This window comes from Oncorhynchus masou, chromosome 6 (assembly GCF_036934945.1).
Source record: "Oncorhynchus masou masou isolate Uvic2021 chromosome 6, UVic_Omas_1.1, whole genome shotgun sequence".
In the NCBI taxonomy this organism is placed as follows: Eukaryota; Metazoa; Chordata; class Actinopteri; order Salmoniformes; family Salmonidae; genus Oncorhynchus; species Oncorhynchus masou.
In genome coordinates, this window is record NC_088217.1 from 12,796,879 (window position 1) to 12,822,529 (window position 25,651).

At 45.0% G+C, this 25,651-nt stretch overlaps 1 protein-coding gene across 2 annotated transcripts in view; it reads left to right on the forward strand.

Annotated features, from left to right (window-relative positions):
* Positions 1–25,651, forward strand: part of slc12a5a (solute carrier family 12 member 5a) — a 162,538-nt gene that overhangs the window by 50,080 nt on the left and 86,807 nt on the right. The gene's annotated exons all lie outside the window — the stretch shown is intronic.

The following is a 25,651-nucleotide window of genomic DNA, read 5'->3' on the forward strand; positions in this document are numbered from 1 at the left end:
TGCTGTATGCTACTTTAGGCTACTGTATATTTCTGTAGGCTACTGTATGCTACTGTTTTCTGTAGGCTACTGTAGGCTACTGTACATTTCTGTAGGCTACTGTATGCTACTGTTGGCTACTATATGCTACTGTAGATTTATGTAGGCAACTGCAGAATACTGTAGATTTCTTTAGGCTACTGTATATTTATGTAGGCTTCTGTATCTTGCTGTATGCTACTGTAGGCTACTGTAGATTTTTGTAGGCTACTGTATGTTACTGTAGATTTCTGTAGACTACTGTAGATTTATGTAGGCTACTGTATGCTAATGTAGGCTACTGTAAGCTACTGTAGATTTCTGTAGTCTACTGTAGACTACTGTAGATTTATGTAGGCTACTGTAGGCTACTAAAGATTTCTGTAGGCTTCTGTAGGCTACTGTAGACTACTGTAGATTTATGTAGGCTACTGCAGACTACTGTAGTCTACTGTAGATTTCTGTAGACTTCTGTATGCTACTGTAGGCTACTGTTGATGTATGCAGTCTTCTGTAGGCTACTGTAGATTTATGTAGGCTACTGTAGGTTTCTATAGGCTTCTGTGGGCTACTGTAGAGTTCTGTAGGCTTCTGTTTGCTACTGTAGGCTACTATAGGCTACTGAAGGCTACTGTAGACTACTGTAGACTACTGTAGATTTACGTAGTCTGCTGTCTGCTACTGTAGGCAACACTGTAGGATTCTGGAGGCTACTGTAGGCTTCTGTAGGCCACTGTAGGCTACTGGAGATGTATGTAGTCTTCTGTAAGGTACTGTAGATTTCTGTAGTCTACTGTAGTCTTCTGTAGACTACTGTAGACTACTGTAATTGTACCAAATACAATTAGCTTGGGACTATAAAGTTATATCTGCATCTTTGTCTAAATGTAGTTATTGACGTTAGCCTTGTTCTGTTCAATGTTCTCTACCTACAGTACCTTCGGAATGTATTTGAACCCCCTCCCTTTTTCCACATTTTGTTACGTTACAGTCTTGTTCTAAAATGGATTAAATAATCAATCTACACACAATATTCCATAATGACAAAGCGAAAACAGGTTTTTAGAAATGTTTGCTAATTTATTGAAAACCCAAAACTGAAATATCTTATTTACACAAGTTTTCAGACCCTTTCCTATGAGACTCAAAATTGAGCTCAGGTGCATCCTGTTTCCATTGATCATCCTTGAGATGTTTCTACAACTTGATTAGAGTCCATCTGTGGTATATTCAATTGATTGGACATGATTTGGAAAGGCACACACCTGTCTATATAAGGTCCCACAGTTGACCGTGCATGTCAGAGCAAAATCCAAGCCACGAGGTCGAATAAATTGTCCGTAGAGATCCGAGACAGGATTGTGTCGAGGAACAGATCTGGGGAAGGGTACCAACAAATTTCTGAAGCATTGAAGGTCCCCAAGAACACAGTGGCCTCCATCATTCTTAAATGGAAGAAGTTTGGAACTCCAAGACTCTTTCGAGAGCTGGTCTCCCGGTCAAACTGAGCAATCAGGGGAGAAGGGCCTTGGTCAGGGAGGTGACCAAGAATCTGATGGTCACTCTGAGAGCTCCAGAGTTCCTCTGTGGAGATTGGAGAACCTTCCAGAAGGACAACCGTCTCTGCAGCGCTCCACCAATCAGGCCTTTATGGTAGAGTGGCCAGACGGAAGCCACTCCTCAGTAAGAGGCACATGACAGCCCACTTGGAGTTTGCCAAAGGGCACATAAAGGACATTGAGAAACAAGATTCTCTGGTCTGATGAAACCAAGACTGAATTCTTTGGCCTGAATGCCAAGCGTCACGTCTGGAGGAAACCTGGCATCATCCCTACGGTCAAGCATGGTGGTGGCAGCATCATGCTGTGGGGATGTTTTTCAGTGGCAGTGACAGGGATACTAGTCAGGATCGAGGGAAAGACGAACAGAGCAAAGTACAGAGAGATCCTTGATGAAAACCTTCTCCAGAGCACTCAGGACCTCAGACTGAGGTGAAGGTTCACCTTACAACAAGACATTTTGGCTCCCAAACGTCACACATTCAGTAGCACTTAAAAATGCATCTAAAACCATGAAAATATGCAAATCTCTAATGTAAAGCCTAAAACGTCTCCTGCAATGATTTCAGATTGTGACGAGTTCAAATGCATTTTTTTATGGCCTGCAATAACAATGAAGAAATTAATGCACTGCAAAAAAGTGTGTGGACCTGAAAAAGTATCTCATTATCTATTGTTCCTGCAGTGAGGAATTACCATCTTCAGATAACGTTTTAGAACTTATATAAATCATCAATGTCTGGGGCTCAAAATCCATAGTAACAGTATGCAAATCAGGGAGTCAAATGAACGGCTCTTTCACAGATGCGATTCGGTTCCCGACGTTCACTAAAAAGAGCCTTTCAAAACATATTTTAGTTCAGGAATGACCCATCACTAGTCTACATGAGCCGAGAGTCAACAATACGCAAATGATTCCAAAACACAACCAAAATGGTCACTGTAGATATTGGCAGGAGGATAAGGAAGTGAACTACTTCTTTGGTTGGAGTTAATTTTGTGACAGACACCAGACGGGTCCCTTTGTCATTGGCTGGGAGGCTAAACAACGGTGAAAGCCAGAGATTGGCAGTTTCTTGCCAGTGCAGTGCTAGATGTCAGAGCTTATTTACTAAAGCTAATTTAAGAGTGTTGTTTTTCTCATACACTCGACTGACCTGGTACCGAGCGATGAGCAGTGAGCCTGAGGAGATAAGCTATGACAGTACAAAGCAATAGATCACCAGCACAACGCCATTTACACATGGAAGAAACATGTCAAATGCAGTGCCGTATCTCGTGTCTTTTTTCCATTTTGTCCTTTTTTTCCTCTAATGTTCCAATGGGAACCGAGTAAAAGAGAGGTATTGCTGGGGACATGTGTTGATCAGACCTTTTTGTTATCACTATATAAATCATGCCTGGCCTCCTGGGCTGTAGAGCTGCTATTGGGCGATCATTTGCTCATGATCTACATTTGTTTTATGTGAGATGTATGATATTCCGAGAATTTCACATTCACTATATAGATATTATGTCCATTACCCATTCATTTTAACTCTATCTCACACATTGTCACTCTGTTTGGTGTGGAGTATCTATGTTATCCTGTATCCAATGTGAGTTTAGTTTGAACTAAGGTTGACAGTACTCTGTGAGGTGGCTGCCTGTGAAGTACACAGTGCGAGCTGATAAGTGCTGTAAGAGGAGTCTGAAAATGAATGGATACACTCGTTTGCTCTCTTTCTGTATCAGTGGAGGCTGCTGAGGGGAGGACGGCTCATAATAATGGCTGGAACGGAGCGAATGGAATGGCATCAAACACAGGGAAACCATGTGTTTGATGTGTTTGATACCATTACACCTATTCCGCTCCAGCCATTGCCACGAGCCCGACCTCCCCAATTAAGGTGCCACCAACCTCCTGTGCTCTATCTTTAGATACCTCTATGATCTTCATTGCATAACCCCTCTTCCTCACTCTCTCTCTTTTCCCCATCTCTGGTTCGTTTCATCTATGACTTAACATTTTACCCCCTCAGACATCTCCTTTACATCTATGACTTAACATTTCAGCCTTTTCAGACATCTCCTCTTCCTCTCTGTCTTAGCATTTCACGCCCTCAGACATCTCCTCTTCATCTATGACTTATTAACATTGCACACCCTTGGATATCTCCTTTTCTTCTTCTCTCTCTCTCTCTCTCTCCCTTCTCATCTCCCCATGTCTTTTAACCTCTCTTTCTCCTTCTCCTTCTCACTATCTCTTTCTCTCTCTCTTTCATCTCTCTCTCATCTCTCTTTCCTTCTCACTCTCTTTCTCCCTCAACTCTCGTTCTCCCTCTCTCTCATCTTTCTCTCTCTCTCTCTGTCGTTCATCTCTCTCTCCTTTTCTTTCTTTCTTTCTTTCTTTCTATCTTTTCCCCTCCCCCTCTCCTTGGGATGCAACTAAGGTAAAGGAAGGAGAATGTGGAGTGTTGGGATCGATTCCCTGCTGGATGTAGCCTGTCACTAAGAGTTACCCTGCAGGATGTAGCCTGTCACTAAGAGTTACCCTGCAGGATGTAGCCTGTCACTAAGAGTTACCCTGCAGGATGTAGCCTGTCACTAAGAGTTACCCTGCAGGATGTAGCCTGTCACTAAGAGTTACCCTGCAGGATGTAGCCTGTCACTAAGAGTTACTCTGCAGGATGTAGCCTGTCACTAAGAGTTACTCTGCAGGATGTAGCCTGTCACTAAGAGTTACCCTGCAGGATGTAGCCTGTCACTAAGAGTTACCCTGCAGGATGTAGCCTGTCACTAAGAGTTACCCTGCTGGATGTAGCCTGTCACTAAGAGTTACCCTGCAGAATGTAGCCTGTCACTAAGAGTTACCCTGCAGGATGTAGCCTGTCACTAAGAGTTACCATGCAGGATGTAGCCTGTCACTAAGAGTTACTCTGCAGGATGTAGCCTGTCACTAAGAGTTACCCTGCTGGATGTAGCCTGTCACTAAGAGTTACCCTGCTGGATGTAGCCTGTCACTAAGAGTTACCCTGCAGGATGTAGCCTGTCACTAAGAGTTACCCTGCAGGATGTAGCCTGTCACTAAGAGTTACCCTGCAGGATGTAGCCTGTCACTAAGAGTTACCCTGCAGGATGTAGCCTGTCACTAAGAGTTACCCTGCAGGATGTAGCCTGTCACTAAGAGTTACCCTGCAGGATGTAGCCTGTCACTAAGAGTTACCCTGCAGGATGTAGCCTGTCACTATGAGTTATGATTTGGCCACGCTCCGGCAGATATGAGACGGTACATATTACAAGCACCCACTCTCATTTGTCCATATGCATCTCCCTTTTCCCAGGAATTCCGCCTTGAGTCAGAGTGAGGTTACGCCGACACGCCACTCCACTCCACTATGGAACAGAACTCTTCCCCTGGACCCATACTCTCCGACTATGAGATGGCTATATGATGTAACCATTATGGCTGATCTCGAGTATTTAGAATAGTTGTACTTGGAGCGTGCTGCTTTTTAGATAGTCAGTGAATGTTTACCTCGGACGTGTGTTGGGGTGGAGGTGGGTAGAATTCTCAAATGAAAAACAGTGAAATAGAGATGTGTTTTATTCACGCGGCGCACAGTTGCCAATTTAACGTGTGAAGAGTGTTACGTAACGGTGTTAACTTTCACATGGGAGGCGGCAGGATGAAACCTGTGGTTGTCGTTGGAGAGACAGGGAAGCGGAGAGAAGGGATGTGCGTGTGTGTGTGTACTCATCTCGACCTCTGGTTCTTGCTTAAGCAAAGGATGGGAGAAGAGTAGAGCTATAGGTATCAGTCACTGTGCGTGTGTGAATGTGTGTGTGTGTGTGTGTGTGTGTGTGTGTGTGTGTGTGTGTGTGTGTGTGTGTGTGTGTGTGTGTGTGTGTGTGTGTGTGTGTGTGTGTTTAAGAAGGGTAAAGCAGACTATAGCAGGAGTCGATCACTGTCACTGCGCCCTACAGTCCCTGGCACGGCTCCACACACACACACACACACACACCCAGACACACACACACACACACACACACAGTGTGAGAAAGGCAATATCCATAATTCATAAGAGCAATCAAAGGCAGACAAAGGAAGACACTCCACCAGGACACAGCAGCCCCAAACACAGAGACAAAGCTCTATTCTCAACCAACAAAACCTCCCTCCTCTACCTCCACTGAGACCAGCCAGGACTACGTCCTAAATGGCACCCTTTTCCCTGTTTCGTGCACTACTTTTGACCCGGGCCTGCTGTTTTGTAGGAAATAAGGGTGCCATTTTGGATACAACCCAGGTCTTTCAAAGAGCCCAACATTAGTTCACCGAGGGCCTCCTTTGAGTCTCTCTCTCACAGACTTCAGTCAAAAGAAGTGAGGGGTTGTTCTTTCACACTAGGTCTCACAAGGGATACTGGGAAGATTGGTGTGTGGATAGTAGAATTTTCTTCTACTTGTTTCTGTGCTGTACGATACAATGCGTTTATACAGTGCTTATGAAGCATTTGCATGGTCGTTATTTACATTTACATTTTAGTCATTTAGCAGACGATCTTATCCAAAGTGACTTACAATTATTAAGAACATACATTTTCATACTTTGTTCATACTTGGCGCTATTGTCTCCCTCCATCTCTGCTACCAGCGTCTTGGCCATCTAAATCCATCCAATATCCGTTTACTTATTGGCTGCCCAGAGAACAGGAAAATAAATATCCATAAGATCAGTGCACCTTTTTACCAAGCAGGTCCTGGCCTTGTGGTCGGTCTCTGGGGGAGGAATCCCGGCCTTGTGGTGGGTCTCTGGGGGAGGAATCCCAGCCTTGTGGTCGGTCTCTGGGGGAGGAATCCCGGCCTTGTGGTGGGTCTCTGGGGGAGGAATCCCAGCCTTGTGGTCGGTCTTTGGGGGAGGAATCCCAGCCTTGTGGTCGGTCTCTGGGGGAGGAATCCCAGCCTTGTGGTCGGTCTCTGGGGGAGGAATCCCAGCCTTGTGGTCGGTCTCTGGGGGAGGAATCCCAGCCTTGTGGTCGGTCTCTGGGGGAGGAATCCCAGCCTTGTGATCGGTCTCTGGGGGAGGAATCCCAGCCTTGTGGTGGGTCTCTGGGGGAGGAATTCCAACCTTGTGGTCGGTCTCTGGGGTAGGAATGGTCTCACACTATCTGCACTAGCCTTGACACTGATCCAGGTGGCTTACCAGAATTGAAGCCCCAGATAAGCCTGTGAATGAGCCTGTGAATGCTCTGGCTTATCAGGCCCCACCAGATTGACAGAACAAGGCGGCAGCGCAGGGCTTTCGTCCTTTTTGCCTCTGCCACAAACCCCGATGCCGCTTAAATTTCGGGGCTTCTTGCAACTTCTTCTGTTTCTCCTTTTTGATCTTGTTTATAGCCTCGTAATGTCACCTCATCATATCCAAGCGTCGGATGCCATTACTTGACCTTTATCTTACTGCCGTGGCCCGCTCTTCATTTCTATAGAAACGCCAGGTTTCTTGAATCCCCTGTTTATTTATATTTAACAGTCTCCGGGCCACGGCATAAAAATTGAAGGAATTGTGGGGGTTTTCGGTGAATTGGATGTTATAGCTGACACATTGGGTCTTGGTGTTGACTGTATCTCTTGGATGTATGCATTGACCTACACATTCTGAATGGAGTTGTCATGTCAACTTTTGGGTTCAGGAAATGTGTGGGAAATGTGTCATCTAAATGCATTACTAAACACCACCTGCTTTATTTTTTTATTTTTATTTTTCATTTTTTTATTTCACCTTTATTTAACCAGGTAGGCTAGTTGAGAGCAAGTTCTCATTTGCAACTGCGACCTGGCCAAGATAAACGCATAGCAGTGTGAACAGACAACACAGAGTTACACATGGAGTAAACAATAAACAAGTCAATAACACAGTAGGAAAAAAAAGAGTCTATATACATTGTGTGCAAAAGGCATGAGGAGGTAGGCGAATAATTACAATTTTGCAGATTAACACTGGAGTGATAAATGATCAGATGGTCATGTACAGGTAGAGATATTGGTGTGCAAAAGAGCAGAAAAGTAAATAAATAAAAACAGTATGAGGATGAGGTAGGTAAAATTGGGTGGGCTATTTACCAATAAGACTATGTACAGCTGCAGCGATCGGCTAGCTGCTCAGATAGCAGATGTTTAAAGTTGGTGAGGGAGATAAAAGTCTCCAACTTCAGCGATTTTTGCAATTCGTTCCAGTCACAGCCAGCAGAGAACTGGAACGAAAGGCGGCCAAATGAGGTGTTGGCTTTAGGGATGATCAGTGAGATACACCTGCTGGAGCGCGTGCTATGGGTGGGTGTTGCCATCGTGACCAGTGAACTGAGATAAGGCGGAGCTTTACCTAGCATGGGCTTGTATACCCTACTATGATAAGCATGACAGATAATATGATACTGATAGGATGCTTTTTGTGAACACGATGAAACGGGATCATCCAATTCTAAGACATAAACCAATATTTATTGTCTCATCATTATTTAATATGGACTTTTTATTTAGATTTATATCCAGGTTCATCTCCACTGACAGGATGTTGTAAATGATTTAAGTTATTTTGGACCAAATCACATTACATAACACACACCCAGGGTTTCCAATAAGCACCGACCATCTGTGAAAATAGCCTATAAGAGACTCGTTGTCAGTCGGCTACTTTTTCCACTTAATTCATTAACTCGTCTTCTTTTCATTTAAAAGTTTAAATTCACTAGACAGAAAATTCTGTATAGCCTTCTCCCGCTAGAATGAACAATATGCATCTTCTAGAGATCTGTTGATGGGACAGATGCCTGTCTGTCACAAAGCCAGCCATGACGGGGAAGTTGCTGGTTTGTCAGTCTGCTGTCTGTGCCGCATCTCGGGAGCCTGTGTTATTTTTGTGCGCTTTGGTTGCCTGCAGTCTAATTTATTTTCACGGAGGAGGGAGAGCATGACGCTTCTTCATCGTGTCCTGTGAGTGAATTGACATGTGCCATGTCATGTAAGTGGCAACGAGGAGTTGAAATCCACTTAATTATTGTTTTGTGGCACATTCATTTCTTTTATTTTGTGTGTGTGTTTCACGGGCCTACCACGGAGTCTCTACATAGGCTATATACTGTGAACAGCAAGTGTTGACTCGGCACTATTGTCTCCCTCTTTCTGGTGTCGAACTGACTGAATAAAGTCAATCACCTATATATATATATATACTGTATATCCCTTTGCTGTTGCATACATCATAAAATATATTTATTTGTTCATGGTATCGCATCGCTACAAGTTAACCAAAGATCTTGTTTGTATTCTCCTAGGATTTGAAGCCAATGTAGTGACTGCTAAAGTGGAGCCGAGTGGTGGTTTGATTTGCAAACAAACGGCTCTTTTTAACCTAATTGGAGCCTAGTGATGGGTTGATTCACAAACAAACGGCTATTTTGAACCTAATTGGACCCTAGTGATGGGTTGATTCGCAAACAAACGGCTCTTTTTAACCTAAGTGGAGCCTAGTGATGGGTTGATTCGCAAACAAACGGCTCTTTTTGAACCTAAGTGGAGTCTAGTGATGGGTTGATTCACAAACAAACAGCTATTTTGAACCTAATTGGAGCCTAGTGATGGGTTGATTCACAAACAAACGGCTCTTTTTGAACCTAAGTGGAGTCTAGTGATGGGTTGATTCGCAAACAAACAGCTATTTTGAACCTAATTGGACCCTAGTGATGGGTTGATTCACAAACAAACGGCTCTTTTTGAACCTAAGTGGAGTCTAGTGATGGGTTGATTCACAAACAAACGGCTCTTTTTAACCTAAGTGGAGTCTAGTGATGGGTTTATTCACAAACAAACGGCTCTTTTTAACCTAATTGGAACCTAGTGATGGGTTGATTCACAAACAAACGGCTCTTTTTAACCTAAGTGGAGTCTAGTGATGGGTTGATTCACAAACAAACTGCTCTTTTTAACCTAAGTGGAGTCTAGTGATGGGTTGATTCACAAACAAACGGCTCTTTTTAACCTAAGTGGAGTCTAGTGATGGGTTGATTCACAAACAAACGGCTCTTTTTTAACCTAAGTGGAGTCTAGTGATGGATTCACAAACAAACGTTGATTCACAAACAAACGGCTCTTTTTAACCTAAGTGGAGTCTAGTGATGGGTTGATTCACAAACAAACGGCTCTTTTTAACCTAAGTGGAGTCTAGTGATGGGTTGATTCACAAACAAACGGCTCTTTTTTAACCTAAGTGGAGTCTAGTGATGGGTTGATTCACAAACAAACGGCTCTTTTTTAACCTAAGTGGAGTCTAGTGATGGGTTGATTCGCAAGCAAACGGCTCTTTCTGAACCTACCGTTTAGGTGAACCGAATCGCATCTGTGAGAGACCCCTTCATTTGGCTCCTTAATTCGCATACTGGTAGGCTACTATTGCTTTTTGTCAATTATCTGCAGAATAATTATGAAAACATTCGATGAAGATGTTGAATCCTCACTGCTGGAACAATAGGTAGTTGAGAGAGAGCCTCATTCTGGTCCAAAATATGACACATGAAAACAGATTAGCTTTTATAACCAATGTCATGAGACCTATTGATATAGGCCTACTGATTTGATTAAAGTGTTGACAATGGAGTCGTCAAATGCTGCTTTCAGTATAGCAAAACCCATGTTAAACACCTGCTACATTCTTCAATCATACCTGTAGGTCTATTTTTAAAGCCTTTTTCCTACAATTCTACATTGTTTCTCAACAGCAAATCTGTGTTTACTTGACAGAAAAAAAAAATTCTTAAGTTTTTGCCACACTAAATTAAATTGAGAGTATAGTTTTTGTTTTTCTGACGAGATCACTAATCTACCACCTTCCCTCAAAGTCCCACCCACAGTGATTGCTTGACATATCTGAAACCCTACCTACTCTGTGACTCACAAACATCCTGCCCCCTCCCTTGACAATCCCACCCACAGTGATTGATTGACAAACTGTTAAAGGGATAGTTCACCCAAATTACAAAATGTCACATTGGTTTCCTTACCCTAAGTGTACAAAACAGCAGACCCAATAAAATACATAATTTGAAGAACAAACGTCATTGTGGCAATTCATATCTTGCAGTAAAACTTTAAATATGACTTCATTCTCAAGAGAAGGCTGGTTTAATGTTTTTTTTTAAAGGCCTCCATGATATCCAAAACAACTAATATACTAAATTCATACATTTTCAGTATTCCAATAGAGCTCATATTTAAAAAAAAATCATCCCTGGGGGCATCCCCCCCCCCCCACCCCAGCCCGGAACTCCCTGGCTGGCTACTCCATGTACTTACGGATGCACACATGCACACACACACACGCTTCATTTGAAAATGGCAGGAAACTCAGCCAGTGATGATGAATGGAACAACATACTCTGAACAGTCATCCGAATAGGCTCAGGTGGTAAATATTGTTTTAAAGAGAAAGAGTTTGGCTATAGTTTCAGGGTCCACAAAAGGGCCCTTTGAAGTGAAGTGGCCTGTTTATTATGAAATGTGCAGTTTACCCACCCACAGAGGGAGAACATGGCAGCTTTTAGAAGACTAATGGACCGGGAGCACAACGCGCTTACAGCTATCCGGTTAGCAACACTGAAAGGGTGACATTAGCCTCCTTTATGTGCCACTGCACATTGGCAGCATACACTCACAAGAATTCACATTTACGTGCATTGATGCGCTCACACACACACACGCACACACACACACAGTCTTGTATTCAGTCCCATTCAAAAACGTATTTTTCCTAACCCTAGTTCCTAAACCTAATTCTACCCCTATCATTAATTCTAACCTTAACCCTAAACCCCCTAGAAATAGCATTTGACCTTGTGGGGACTAACAAAATGTCCCCAGTTGGTCAATTTTTTTGTTTATTTACTATTCTTGTGGGGGCTTCTGTTCCCCACAAGTACAGTTAAACACACACACACACACACTCACAGATCATTGAGAGTGAATCAAATTTGCTCACCTAAGCAGTGTATCTAAGCAGTGTATCATTCAAGTCAATGCCTCATTCAAAATCCCCAGGCTGTCTACAAATTAACATTGTGATGACAGAATGCTGGAATTGGAGAATTCTCACATTGTAGGTGCTCTCTGCTTTCTCTCTTTCTCTCTCAATGTCCTTCCTTTTTCATCTCAGTATAGATCTTCTGTTCCCTATCCCCTATCTCTCTTCATCGACATGCTCTCTCTTTCCCTTCCCTCTAGGAGTGATTTCACACCTTTCCCGAGATTGCTTTTTAGAGAGTCAGTCCGGGCTGAGGGACCCAAGAGTCAAGGGCCAGTCGGCAGGCGACACCTCAGGTGTTAGGGTTAAGGGTCAGCCGGCAGGCGACACCTCGGGTGTTAGGATTCAGGGTCAGTCGGCAGGAGACACCTCAGGCGTTAATGTGTGGCGGCGATTCACACCTGCACAGATTCCATTAGAATCCAGACCCGGCAAGACGTCTTCTTCAACCAGACAAGTGGATTGTTCCAGACCGGGCCCCTTTCCCCATCAGACCTGGTGATTGGATCTATCTCTCTTTCATTATTCAATTGGAGCTTAGCTAGAGGAGGTACCGACAAGGTGAAAAAGCTGTCGATCTGCCCTTGAGCAAAGTACTTGTAATCTTGTAATCTTGTTCCCATTCTTTTGAACTCCTCTTTAAGATCTGCTGTTGTAAAGCTCAAAAGAAAAGCCCACTGTGGGCTGCTCACCCAGTGCTTTTAGTTCAAATGTAAATTCCATAAACATGAATACCCCCTCGGTTTTTAAATCACATAGAGGGCTTGGGATGTTGCTCGATAGCATCCAATGCCCATGTATGTAAGTCAGTTTATAACATCCCATCATTGGTTACTCTGAGAGTTTCTATTGACATTGGCTGCGGCCTCAGGCCCTATGATGCTAACGGTGGAAAAGTAATTCACATTTCTACTCCTTCTATTACTAATAGGGATAGACCAAATGGTGCAGTTCTATGCAATCTTTTATCCATACCAACTATATAAATATCAACCATCAGACAAGCCCTGCAACCGTCTATTGAACGTAGCTTGTTTGAGTTGGAGTTTCCATGTGACTATAAAATCATAAAGGATTTGGGTTGCTGCGTCTGAACATTAGGAGCTTACTTCCTTAACTGGATTACATCAAGATCTGAAACTGTGATCTCTGGGGACATTCTGGAGGGTCAAAATCTGTTCAGCTCTGACAGACAGGGCAGAGGTGGTGGAGTGGCAATTTCTATACAGAATCATTTCTGTCTCTTTACAAAACAAAATGGTTTTCCTACTATCTTTAAGCCTTTGTCTGGGGAAAAATGTATCCATAAATATTATAAGGGTCTATAGTTCTCCCCCGGCTAAACGAGTTAACTAGTTGGTGTCTTTTACCAAATCAGAAGTTATTATCCTGGGTGACCTAAATTATGATTTGGAAATGTAGGCTTCAGACAATCTAAAAGACATGTGTAATGATCTAAATCTAACCCAGCTGGTGACTAAGCCTACACGGCCCAACCCTAAAGAGCCTTCCAAGTTAACTCTGATTCATCTTATGTTAACGAATACACCAGAGAAATAGGTTACAACTGGCATATTTGCCCAATACATTAGTGACCATTGCCCAGTTGTTTGTGTTAGAGATGTGAGAATACACAAATCTAAGCTTCGTGTCATCACAAAGAAGAACATTAAAAACTTCAGTCAACAGGCTCTTTTACATGATCTTTATTGTGAGTGACTTTGGTTGTGTTTCTGCTATCCTTGAACCTGATTTAGCTTTGAGTCTCTTTGTAGATGTCTTTAATACTATTGTGGATAATCATTCTCCCTTAAAAAAATGTAGAGTTTATCAGGAATTCTAGAAGAGATGATGCTTGGGCCAAGGTCAGGAACACAGGCTTAGCCTGGACTGGCAAGCTTTTAAGCAACTGAGGAATCATTGTGTAAAAAATCAAAAAGGCTCAATCTGATTATTATGTTATCGCTCTTTCGAATTGTAATGGGAACCCGCTAAATTCTGGAAAACTATCAAATCACTGAAGGATTCTACTTCCTCTTCTCTGCCACATCAAATTAAACAAGACACTGGCCTCATTATGGAAAGAAAAATACCATCATTGCATTTAATCACCATTTTTATTTCAACAGGCTCTCGTTGAAAGAACTTCTTAGCCGATTCACAATGATATTGGGATGGATGCTGATAGGGGAAACTTGATGAATAGTAAGAGAAATGATAGTCAACTTTTTTTTGATAGTCAAATTTTTTTAAAGGCTTTTTACAGAAAAATAGGTCCTGGATGCTTTGCTAGCAATAGACAACAAACAAATCCACAGGGGCCGACCAATTGGACTACTGTAGTGTGCAGCGCCCATCATTGTTGGCTCAATAACCCACATTTCTTACGTAACATTATCGTCGGGAAGTATTCCTCTCCATAAGGGCGGGGATAGTAGAGATCTTAATCATTATTACCTCATTTCTAGACTTCCTTGTGTAGCTAAGATTCTTGAATCTTTGGTAAAATGTACAGCTTTGCAAATTTTTATCGGAGAAATGTATTTTTAATGTAAACCATAGCACTTCTACTACAACCACTTTAGCGCTGTATTGCTGGATCAAAAATACATTTAATCTGGATGTTCTGGTGCTGTTTGGCTGTTTTAAAAGTATTGATTGGGGACTTATTTGTGGAGGAATGTAACTATTTTTCTGGGTGACTTGTGATGTTTTATTTGTGCTTACCATGACTGTGTTCTGTATTTTAATGTGTGTGCATATATACAGTTGAAGTCGGAAGCTTACATACACCTTTAACCAATGTCACGCCCTGACCATAGAGAGCCCTTGGTTCTTATGGTGTAGTAGAGGGTGTTCTAGTATGTCTATTTCTATGTTGGTGCTAATATGGTGCCCAATTAGAGGCAGCTGTTTATCGTTGCCTCTGATTGGGGATAATATTTAGGTAGCCATTTCCCCACCTGTGTTTGGTGGGATATTGTTTGTGTTTAGTTGCCTGTGTGCACGTCATGAATTCACGTTTCGTTGGTTCTTTATTGTTTTGTTTGTTTCACAGAGATTAAAAATATGTGGAACAATACTCATGCTTTGCTCATCATGATGATCTGGCCAACCAACTCAGTTTTTCACAATTCCTGACATTTAATCCTAGTAAAAAATTCCCTGTCTTAGGTCAGTTAGGATCACCACTTTATTTTAAGAATTGAAATGTCAGAATAATAGTAGAGAGAATAATTTATTTCAGCTTTTATTTCTTTCATCACATTCCCAGTTGGTCAGACATTTACATATACTCAATTAGTATTTGGTAGCATTGCCTTTCAATTGCTTAACGTGGGTCAAATGTTTTGGGTAGCCTTCCACAAGCTTCCCACAATAAGTTGGGTAAATTTTGGTCCATTCCTCCTGACAGAGCTGGTGTAACTGAGTCAGGTTTCTAGGCCTCCTTGCTCGCACACGCTTTTTCAGTTCTGCCCACAAATTTTCTATAGGATTGAGGTCAGGGCTTTGTGATGGCCACTCCAATACCTTGACTTTGTTGTCCTTAAGCCATTTTGCCACAACTTTGGAAGTATGCTTGGGGTCATTGTCCATTTGGAAGACCCATTTGCGACCAAGCTTTAACTTCCTGACTGATGTCTTCAGATGTTGCTTCAATATATCCACATTCTTTTCCCCCCTCATGATGCCATCTATTTTGTGAAGTGCACCAGTCCCTCCTGCAGCAAAGCACCCTCACAACATGATGCTGCCACCCCCGTGCTTCAGGGTTGGGATGGTGTTCTTCTGCTTAAAAGCCTCCCCCTTTTTCCTCCAAACGTAACGATGGTCATTATGGCCAAACAGTTCTATTTTTGTTTCATCAGACCAGAGGACATTTCTCCAAAAAGTACGATCTTCGTCCCCATGTGCAGTTGCAAACCGTAGTCTGGCTTTTTTATGGCGGTTTTGGAGCAGTGGCTTCTTCCTTGCTGAGCGGCCTTTCAGGTTATGTCGATATAGGACTCGTTTTACTATGGATATTGATACTTTTGTACCTGTGTCCTCCAGCATCTTCACAAGGTCCTTTGCTGTTGTTCTGGGATTTATTTGAACTTTCCGCATCAAAGTACTCTCATCTCTAGGAGACAGAACGCGTCTCCTTCCTGAGCAGTATGACGGCTGCGTGGTCCCATGGTGTTTGTACTTGCGTACTATTGTTGCTCCCAAGTATGAACCAGACTTTTGGAGGTCTTGGCTGATTTCTTTTGATTTTCCCATGATGTCAAGCAAAGAGGAACTCAGTTTCAAGGTAGGCGTTGAAATACATCCACAGGTACACCTCCAATTGACTCAAATGATGTCAATTAGCCTATCAGAAGCTTTAAAGCTATGATAATTTGTGGAGTGGTTGAAAAATTAGTTTTAATGACTCCAACCTAAGTGTATGTAAACTTCCGACTTCAACTGTATATATTTATATTGTATTATACAGGGGGCATTTGGAAAAGCGACCTAGGTCTCAATATGTCTTCCTTGTTAAAATAAAAATAAAAATATATATTCATAACCCTAATTGCTCCGGAGTCTCCGTCAACAATGTCTGATCCCTGGCTCTGACCCCACTCTCTGAGAGTTCCTCAGGGGGAGTTGGGATATGCAAAAAAACAAATTCCCGTTTCACATCTGACACTCGTACAGGTTACCCACTCGTACAGGTTACCCACTAGTACAAGTTACCCACTGGTACAGGTTACCCACTGGTACAGGTTACCCACTGGTACAGGTTACACACTGGTACAGGTTACCCACTGGTACAGGTTACACACTGGTACAGGTTACCCACTGGTACAGGTTACACACTGGTACAGGTTACCCACTGGTACAGTTACACACTCGTTCAGGTTACCCACTGGTACAGGTTACCCACTGGTACAGGTTACCCACTGGTACAGGTTACACACTGGTACAGGTTACACACTGGTACAGGTTACCCACTGGTACAGGTTACCCACTGGTACAGGTTACACACTGGTACAGGTTACACACTGTTAGGTTACAACTCGTAAGGTTACCCACTGGTACAGGTTACCCACTGGTACAGGTTACCCACTGGTACAGGTTACACACTGGTACAGGTTACACACTGGTACAGGTTACCCACTGGTACAGGTTACCCACTGGTACAGGTTACACACTGGTACAGGTTACCCACTGGTACAGGTTACCCACTGGTACAGGTTACCCACTGGTACAGGTTACACACTGGTACAGGTTACACACTGGTACAGGTTACACACTCGTTCAGGTTACACACTCGTTCAGGTTACCCACTCGTTCAGGTTACACACTCGTTCAGGTTACACACTCGTTCAGGTTACACACTGGTACAGGTTACCCACTCGTTCAGGTTACCCACTTGTTCAGATTACACACTGGTACAGGTTACCCACTGGTACAGGTTACACACTGGTACAGGTTACCCACTCGTTCAGGTTACACACTCGTTCAGGTTACCCACTCGTTCAGGTTACCCACTGGTACAGGTTACCCACTGGTACAGGTTACCCACTGGTACAGGTTACACACTGGTACAGGTTACACACTGGTACAGGTTACACACTCGTTCAGGTTACACACTCGTTCAGGTTACCCACTTGTTCAGGTTACACACTCGTTCAGGTTACCCACTGGTACAGGTTACCCACTGGTACAGGTTACACACTGGTACAGGTTACCCACTGGTACAGGTTACCCACTGGTACAGGTTACCCACTGGTACAGGTTACCCACTGGTACAGGTTACCCACTGGTACAGGTTACCCACTGGTACAGGTTACACACTGGTACAGGTTACACACTGGTACAGGTTACACACTCGTTCAGGTTACACACTCGTTCAGGTTACCCACTTGTTCAGGTTACCCACTGGTACAGGTTACACACTGGTACAGGTTACCCACTGGTACAGGTTACCCACTGGTACAGGTTACACACTGGTACAGGTTACCCACTGGTACAGGTTACCCACTGGTACAGGTTACCCACTGGTACAGGTTACCCACTGGTACAGGTTACCCACTGGTACAGGTTACCCACTGGTACAGGTTACCCACTGGTACAGGTTACACACTGGTACAGGTTACACACTGGTACAGGTTACACACTCGTTCAGGTTACACACTCGTTCAGGTTACACACTCGTTCAGGTTACCCACTGGTACAGGTTACCCACTGGTACAGTTTACCCACTGGTACAGGTTACCCACTGGTACAGGTTACACACTGGTACAGGTTACACACTCGTTCAGGTTACACACTCGTTCAGGTTACCCACTCGTTCAGGTTACACACTCGTTCAGGTTACACACTCGTTCAGGTTACACACTGGTACAGGTTACCCACTCGTTCAGGTTACCCACTTGTTCAGATTACACACTGGTACAGGTTACCCACTGGTACAGGTTACACACTGGTACAGGTTACACACTCGTTCAGGTTACACACTCGTTCAGGTTACCCACTCGTTCAGGTTACACACTCGTTCAGGTTACACACTCGTTCAGGTTACACACTGGTACAGGTTACACACTGGTACAGGTTACCCACTTGTACATGCAGTGAAACAGGACAAATATAAGCACCCCTATTTGACCTTTTGTGTAGCAAGGGCATCTCATTCCCGTGCTATCAGGAGCACATTGTCCAAAAAATGTGCCTAGTGTAATAAAAGTGTAATAGTGTTTGGCTCTGCGTCCAGAATTGGCATTGCTTTGGCACCGGTGCGGAAATGTGCTTCCGAGATAAATTGGTTCTCTGCCATGTGAGAAGTGAAGGTGAATTTTAAATATATGACATGAAAATATATGAATCCCTCTTCTCTGCCTTTGCTCCTCTGTCCTTCCTCCCACACTCCCTCCTTCCCCCTCCACCCTCTTCTCCCCTCCCACCTTGCACAGCTTGAAAAAAGTAAAGGAGTTGAGGTATTGCTCTGCAGGCAATTATTTTACCGGTGTATAAGGAATCAGTCCCAATCAGCCTCCTCTCTCCCTGTGTCCTTCACTTCTGTCCTGCAGCCCACTGGACCTGTCAAGCTCTACAGCCCACCAATGAATGCAGCTCTCTCCCCTCTAGGCAGTCCCTGTGCAGGATTGTCCTCTGCCTAGTGGTTGCACTGAACAGCAACGGGTCTGCTCTTCTCCGTGCCCTGCTGCCAAGCTGCCATGTACCTGGAGGACCATGAAGTTGAAAATCCAATGGGGATCAAGTGTAGCTAACTTCACCCTGCTAACTGGCATAACAGCACAGTGCGTCTAACTGTGGCGGCTGGCCTGACAGCGTCTGTCTGTTGCTCCCCTGTGAATTCAACATGGTCTAAGACCGGTGGACTGGAGAGTACGCAGATGAAGAATCAAATCAAATCAAACTTTTTTGTCACATGCGCTGAGTACAAGTGTAGACCTTACAATGAAATGCTTACTTAACCAACAGTGCAGTTCAAGAAAAAAAAATTATATCTACCAAATAAACTAAAGTAAAAAATAATAAAAAGTAACACAATAACGAGGCAATATACAGGGAGTACCGAGTCAGTGTGCGGGGATACAGGTTAGTTGAGGTAATTTGTACATGTAGGTAGGGAGAGAGAGAGAGAGAGATGGTAGAGAGAGATGGTAGAGAGATGGTAGAGAGACAGAGAGAGAGAGAGAGATGGTAGAGAGAGAGAGAGCGAGAGAGAGATGGTAGAGAAAGAGAGAGAGAGAGATGGTAGAGAGAGAGAGAGATGGTAGAGAGAGAGATATGGTAGAGAAAGAGAGAGAGAGAGAGAGAGATATGGTAGAGAAAGAGAGAGAGATATGGTAGAGAAAGAGAGAGAGAGAGAGATGGTAGAGAGAGAGGGAGAGAGAATGAGAGAGAGAGAGATGGTAGAGAGAGTAGTACAACAGAGAATGTCATACATCTCAGAGTGATGGAGTCACAGTACAACAGAGAATGTCTTACATCTCAGAGTCTCAAAGTGATCCGCGTCATCTGACCACTTCTGTATTGAGCGAAGCAAGAAGTAGTAGTACTTAAATTTGGGCAGAGTTTGAGTTACAGGGCTGCCAAGAGAGCTGGAGAAAGCAGGGCAAGTGTTAACTCACTGGTTGAATCAACGTTATTTCCACGTTATTTCAACCCCCAAAATAAATGTGATGACGTTGAATCAACGTGGGAAACTAATTGAATTTGCAAACCTAAATCCAATGACATGGTGATTTGGTTGATTTCACGTTGAATTCATGTTAGTTGACAACTCAACCAAATGTAAATCAAAACTGTTTTGTCCCAGATACAGTATATTTTAATTAGAATGTTGAGGGTCATAATGATTGTGGATAAATGCCTGTTCTTGCCTCAGACTCTATGCTCTCTCAAACAGACAATGTTAACAAGCTAAGCGTCAGTATAGAGACAAAGTAGAATCTCAATTCAACGGCTCAGACACAAGAGGTATGTGGCAGGGTCTACAGTCAATCACGGACTATAAGACGAAATCCAGCCCAGTCACGGACCAGGATCAGCCGTAGTCTACGAAGGGGTCTCAGCCGTAGTGTACGGAGGGGTCTCAGCCGTAGTCTACGGAGGGGTCTCAGCCTTAGTCTACGGAGGGGTCTCAGCCGTAGTCTACGGAGGGGTCTCAGCCGTAGTCTACGAAGGGGTCTCAGCCGTAGTGTACGGAGGGGTCTCAGCCGTAGTGTACGGAGGGGCTCAGCCGTAGTCTACGGAGGGGTCTCAGCCATAGTCTACGGAGGGGTCTCAGCCGTAGTGTACGGAGGGGTCTCAGCCTTAGTCTACGGAGGGGTCTCAGCCGTAGTCTACGGAGGGGTCTCAGCCTTAGTCTACGGAGGGGTCTCAGCCGTAGTCTACGGAGGGGTCTCAGCCGTAGTCTACGGAGGGGTCTCAGCCTTAGTCTACGGAGGGGTCTCAGCCGTAGTCTACGGAGGGGTCTCAGCCTTAGTTTACGGAGGGGTCTCAGCCGTAGTCTACGGAGGGGTCTCAGCCTTAGTCTACGGAGGGGTCTCAGCCGTAGTCTACGAAGGGGTCTCAGCCGTAGTCTACGGAGGGGTCTCAGCCGTAGTCTACGAAGGGGTCTCAGCCGTAGTGTACGGAGGGGTCTCAGCCTTAGTCTACGGAGGGGTCTCAGCCTTAGTCTACGGAGGGGTCTCAGCCGTAGTCTACGAAGGGGTCTCAGCCTTAGTCTACGGAGGGGTCTCAGCCTTAGTCTACGGAGGGGTCTCAGCCTTAGTCTACGGAGGGGTCTCAGCCTTAGTCTACGGAGGGTCTCAGCCTTAGTCTACGGAGGGGTCTCAGCCGTAGTCTACGGAGGGGTCTCAGCCTTAGTCTACGGAGGGGTCTCAGCCTTAGTCTACGGAGGGGTCTCAGCCTTAGTCTACGGAGGGGTCTCAGCCTTAGTCTACGGAGGGGTCTCAGCCTTAGTCTACGGAGGGGTCTCAGCCTTAGTCTACGGAGGGTCTCAGCCTTAGTGTACGGAGGGGTCTCAGCCGTAGTGTACGGAGGGGTCTCAGCCTTAGTCTACGGAGGGGTCTCAGCCGTAGTGTACGAAGGGGTCTCAGCCTTAGTCTACGGAGGGGTCTCAGCCGTAGTCTACGGAGGGGTCTCAGCCTTAGTCTACGGAGGGGTCTCAGCCGTAGTGTACGAAGGGGTCTCAGCCTTAGTCTACGGAGGGGTCTCAGCCGTAGTCTACGGAGGGGTTTCAGCCATAGTGTACGGAGGGGTCTCAGCCGTAGTCTACGGAGGGGTCTCAGCCGTAGTCTACGGAGGGGTTTCAGCCATAGTGTACGGAGGGGTCTCAGCCTTAGTCTACGGAGGGGTCTCAGCCGTAGTCTACGGAGGGGTTTCAGCCATAGTGTACAGAGGGGTCTCAGCCTTAGTCTACGGAGGGGTCTCAGCCGTAGTCTACGGAGGGGTCTCAGCCTTAGTCTACGGAGGGGTCTCAGCCTTAGTCTACGGAGGGGTCTCAGCCTTAGTCTACGGAGGGGTCTCAGCCTTAGTCTACGGAGGGGTCTCAGCCTTAGTCTACGGAGGGGTCTCAGCCTTAGTCTACGGAGGGGTCTCAGCCTTAGTCTACGGAGGGGTCTCAGCCTTAGTCTACGGAGGGGTCTCAGCCTTAGTCTACGGAGGGGTCTCAGCCGTAGTGTACGGAGGGGTCTCAGCCGTAGTGTACGGAGGGGTCTCAGCCTTAGTCTACGGAGGGGTCTCAGCCGTAGTCTACGGAGGGGTCTCAGCCTTAGTCTACGGAGGGGTCTCAGCCGTAGTCTACGGAGGGGTCTCAGCCTTAGTCTACGGAGGGGTCTCAGCCTTAGTCTACGGAGGGGTCTCAGCCTTAGTGTACGGAGGGGTCTCAGCCTTAGTCTACGGAGGGGTCTCAGCCTTAGTCTACGGAGGGGTCTCAGCCTTAGTCTACGGAGGGGTCTCAGCCGTAGTGTACGGAGGGGTCTCAGCCGTAGTGTACGGAGGGGTCTCAGCCTTAGTCTACGGAGGGGTCTCAGCCTTAGTCTACGGAGGGGTCTCAGCCGTAGTCTACGGAGGGGTCTCAGCCTTAGTCTACGGAGGGGTCTCAGCCTTAGTCTACGGAGGGGTCTCAGCCCCAGTGTACGGAGGGGTCTCAGCCCCAGTGTACGGAGGGGTCTCAGCCGTAGTCTACGAAGGGGTTTCAGCCATAGTGTACGGAGGGGTCTCAGCCGTAGTCTACGAAGGGGTTTCAGCCTTAGTCTACGGAGGGGTCTCAGCCGTAGTCTACGAAGGGGTTTCAGCCATAGTGTACGGAGGGGTCTCAGCCGTAGTCTACGAAGGGGTTGTAGCAATCTGGATCACAGCTCCATTATGGTACACGGATGAGCAGGGAGCAGCACACTTCTGGGCTGAACTAAAGGGGAGGAATGGATGAGGTACCCAGCTTGCACATACTGTAACATTCTGAGAACCATGTTTCTTAGAGCTCGGTGAGAGGGTGGTTGTCCTGTGGTTATTTATTTACATACAACCTTCCCACAATGTTTTGGGAATGGTGCAGGATAGTTGTCCATCTTTGGAACATTCTCAGCTCATTTAAGGAACTTGACAAAATAACGTTATTTTATTGGTATTTCATTACTTTAACAGAACGTTTCCTAAGAGTTCAAACATTCCCAGAACAGGCAAAAATGTCCACGTCTGTTCTCAGAACATTTTAAAAAACATTCCGTATTATCGGTCAGGAAACGTATGGCTTCGTTCCCAGGACCAATGGAAAACCAAAACGTACGTTCCCACAACTTCGAAGAACCAAATGCGGTAGCTAGGGTAGCTAGATGGGAGAAATAACAAAGAATGATGAGGTAGCGAGAGGGGAGGAATTTATTTTTATTTTATTTATTTTTATTGAACTAGGCAAGTCAGTTAAATTATTGATGAGGAATGATGAGGAAGCTAGAGTGGAGGAATGATGAGGAAGCTAGAGTGGAGGAATGATGAGGTAGCTAGAGTGGAGGAATGAAGAGGAAGCTAGAGGGGAGGAATGATGAGGAAGCTATAGGGGAAGAATGATGAGGAAGCTAGAGGGGAAGAATGATGAGGTAGCGAGAGGGGAGGAATGACGAGGTAGCTAGAGGGGAGGAATGATGAGGAAGCTAGAGGGGAGGAATGATGAGGAAGCTAGAGGGGAGGAATGATGAGGTAGCTAGAGGGGAGGAATGATGAGGAAGCTAGTGGAGAGGAATGATGAGGAAGCTAGAGTGGAGGAATGATGAGGAAGCTAGAGGGGAGGAAGGATGAGGAAGCTAGAGGGGAGGAAGGATGAGGAAGCTAGAGGAGGAATGATGAGGTAGCTAGAGGGGAGGAATGATGAGGAAGCTAGAGGAGGAATGATGAGGAAGCTAGAGTGGAGGAATGATGAGGAAGCTAGAGTGGAGGAATGATGAGGAAGCTAGAGTGGAGGAATGATGAGGAAGCTAGTGGAGGAATGATGAGGTAGCTAGAGGGGAGTAATGACAAGGAAGCTAATGCAGATTAACTTAAACCATTTGTCCAGGCACTATAATGGGGGAAAACTTTGGGCCAGTTCCATTTCAAATCCTGTCAGTTGAATTGTACATGGCATCTCTATTTAATGCAGGGAAACTTAAAATCAGTTCTACCCAATTTCAATCAACAACCAGAGGGAAAACAATTCTAGATCACCTGTACTCTACACACAGAGACGCGTACAAAGCTCTAACCAATACTAAGGAGATGATTGTGGACTACAGAAAAAGGAGGACCGATCAATGCGGCTGTAGTGGAGCAGGTTGACAGTTCAAGTTCCTTGGTGTCCACATCAACAACAAACTAGAATGGTCCAAACACACCAAGACAGTCGTGAAGAGGGCATGACAAAGCCTATTCCCCCTCAGGAAACTAAAAAGATTTGTCATGGGTCCTGAGATCCTCAAAAGGTTCTACAGCTGCAACAGAGAGCATCCTGACTGCTGACTGGTTACATTACTGCCTGGTATGGCAACTGCTCGGCCTCTGACCGCAAGGCACTACAGAGGGTAGTGCGAACGGCCCAGCGCTAAGCTTCCTGCCATCCAGGACCTCTACACCAGGCGGTGTCAGAGGAAGGTCCTAAAAATTGTCAAAGACCCCAGCCACCCCAGTCATAGACTGTTCTCTCTACTACCGCATGGCAAGCGGTACCGGAGTGCCAAGTCTAGGACAAAAAGACTTCTCAACAGTTTTTACCCAGACTATTCGCATTGTGTGCCTCCCCCAACCCCTCTTTTTACGCTGCTGCTACTCTCTGTTTATATATATATGCATAGTCACTTTAACCATGTATCTACATGTATATACTACCTCAATCAGCCTGACTAAATGGTGTCTGTATGTAGCCTTGCTACTTTTATAGCCTCGCTACTGTATATAGCCTGTCTTTTTACTGTTGTTTTATTTCTTTACTTACCTATTGTAACACCTAATACCTTTTTTTGCACTATTGGTTAGAGCCTGTAAGTAAGCATTTCACTGTAATAGCTACACCTGTTGTATTCCGCGCACGTGACAAATAAACTTTATTTGATTTGATTTGGAATTCAATCCCTGAATTGCCTGGGACTGAGAGGGAATTGACCCTGAAACCTGCCGGCACACACCGTAAGTGGACTCCACTTAACACTCTGATAGTGTCACCATTCAATCTTGTGGCTCTGTAATAAGACCCCTAAAGCTATATCCACATTCACTAGGGTTCTGTCTGTTTATGCATTTTTGGGAGACTGTATTTAAGCAATAAGGCCCGAGGGCGTGTGGTATTTGGCCAATATATTTGGCCAATATACCACAGCTAAGGGCTGTATCCAGGCACTGCACTTGGCGTCGTGCCTTAGAACAGCACTTAGCCGGGGTATGTTGGTTATACGTATACCACACCCCCCCAGGCCTTATTGATTAAATATAGCCTACCGCTCCACTTAAGGTCACATCATCTATTCATTGAAATCTGCTGAAATGGAATGACATGCCAACTCACAGAGCAATTTAGCCAAGACGTAGTAAAAGAAGTGGAAGGGACATTGACTGGCAGGATGGGAAATGGAGACAGGTAAGGATTCTCCGGGGGCCTCCAAGTGACAGAAAATCTCCAAGAGGCCCCTGCCAGGAACATGACATGCCAGACGCCTCATCACCCATGAATAAGTCATCATGGGAAAGTCACTCTGCTGGCCGGCCTGCTGTTTAACGCCGTCTGTGATGTCACAGGGATATATAGGAGATTTCATTGAGGTGGTTTCCAAATGATATTATGATATTAGGATATACCTTATACAGTATATTGTAAGCAATTAAGTAGCCTTGGCTTGTGCGAACCAGAATGGCTCATAGGGGCAGGGACCTCTCTTCTGTTGCTGAAGCGTCAGACAGCTTGATGTAGAAGTACACCTCCTAGCCTGGAAGCCGGTCTATCGCAGGGCCTTATACAGTGTATGCATCCCAATATGTAGATGTTGTAACTGAGACT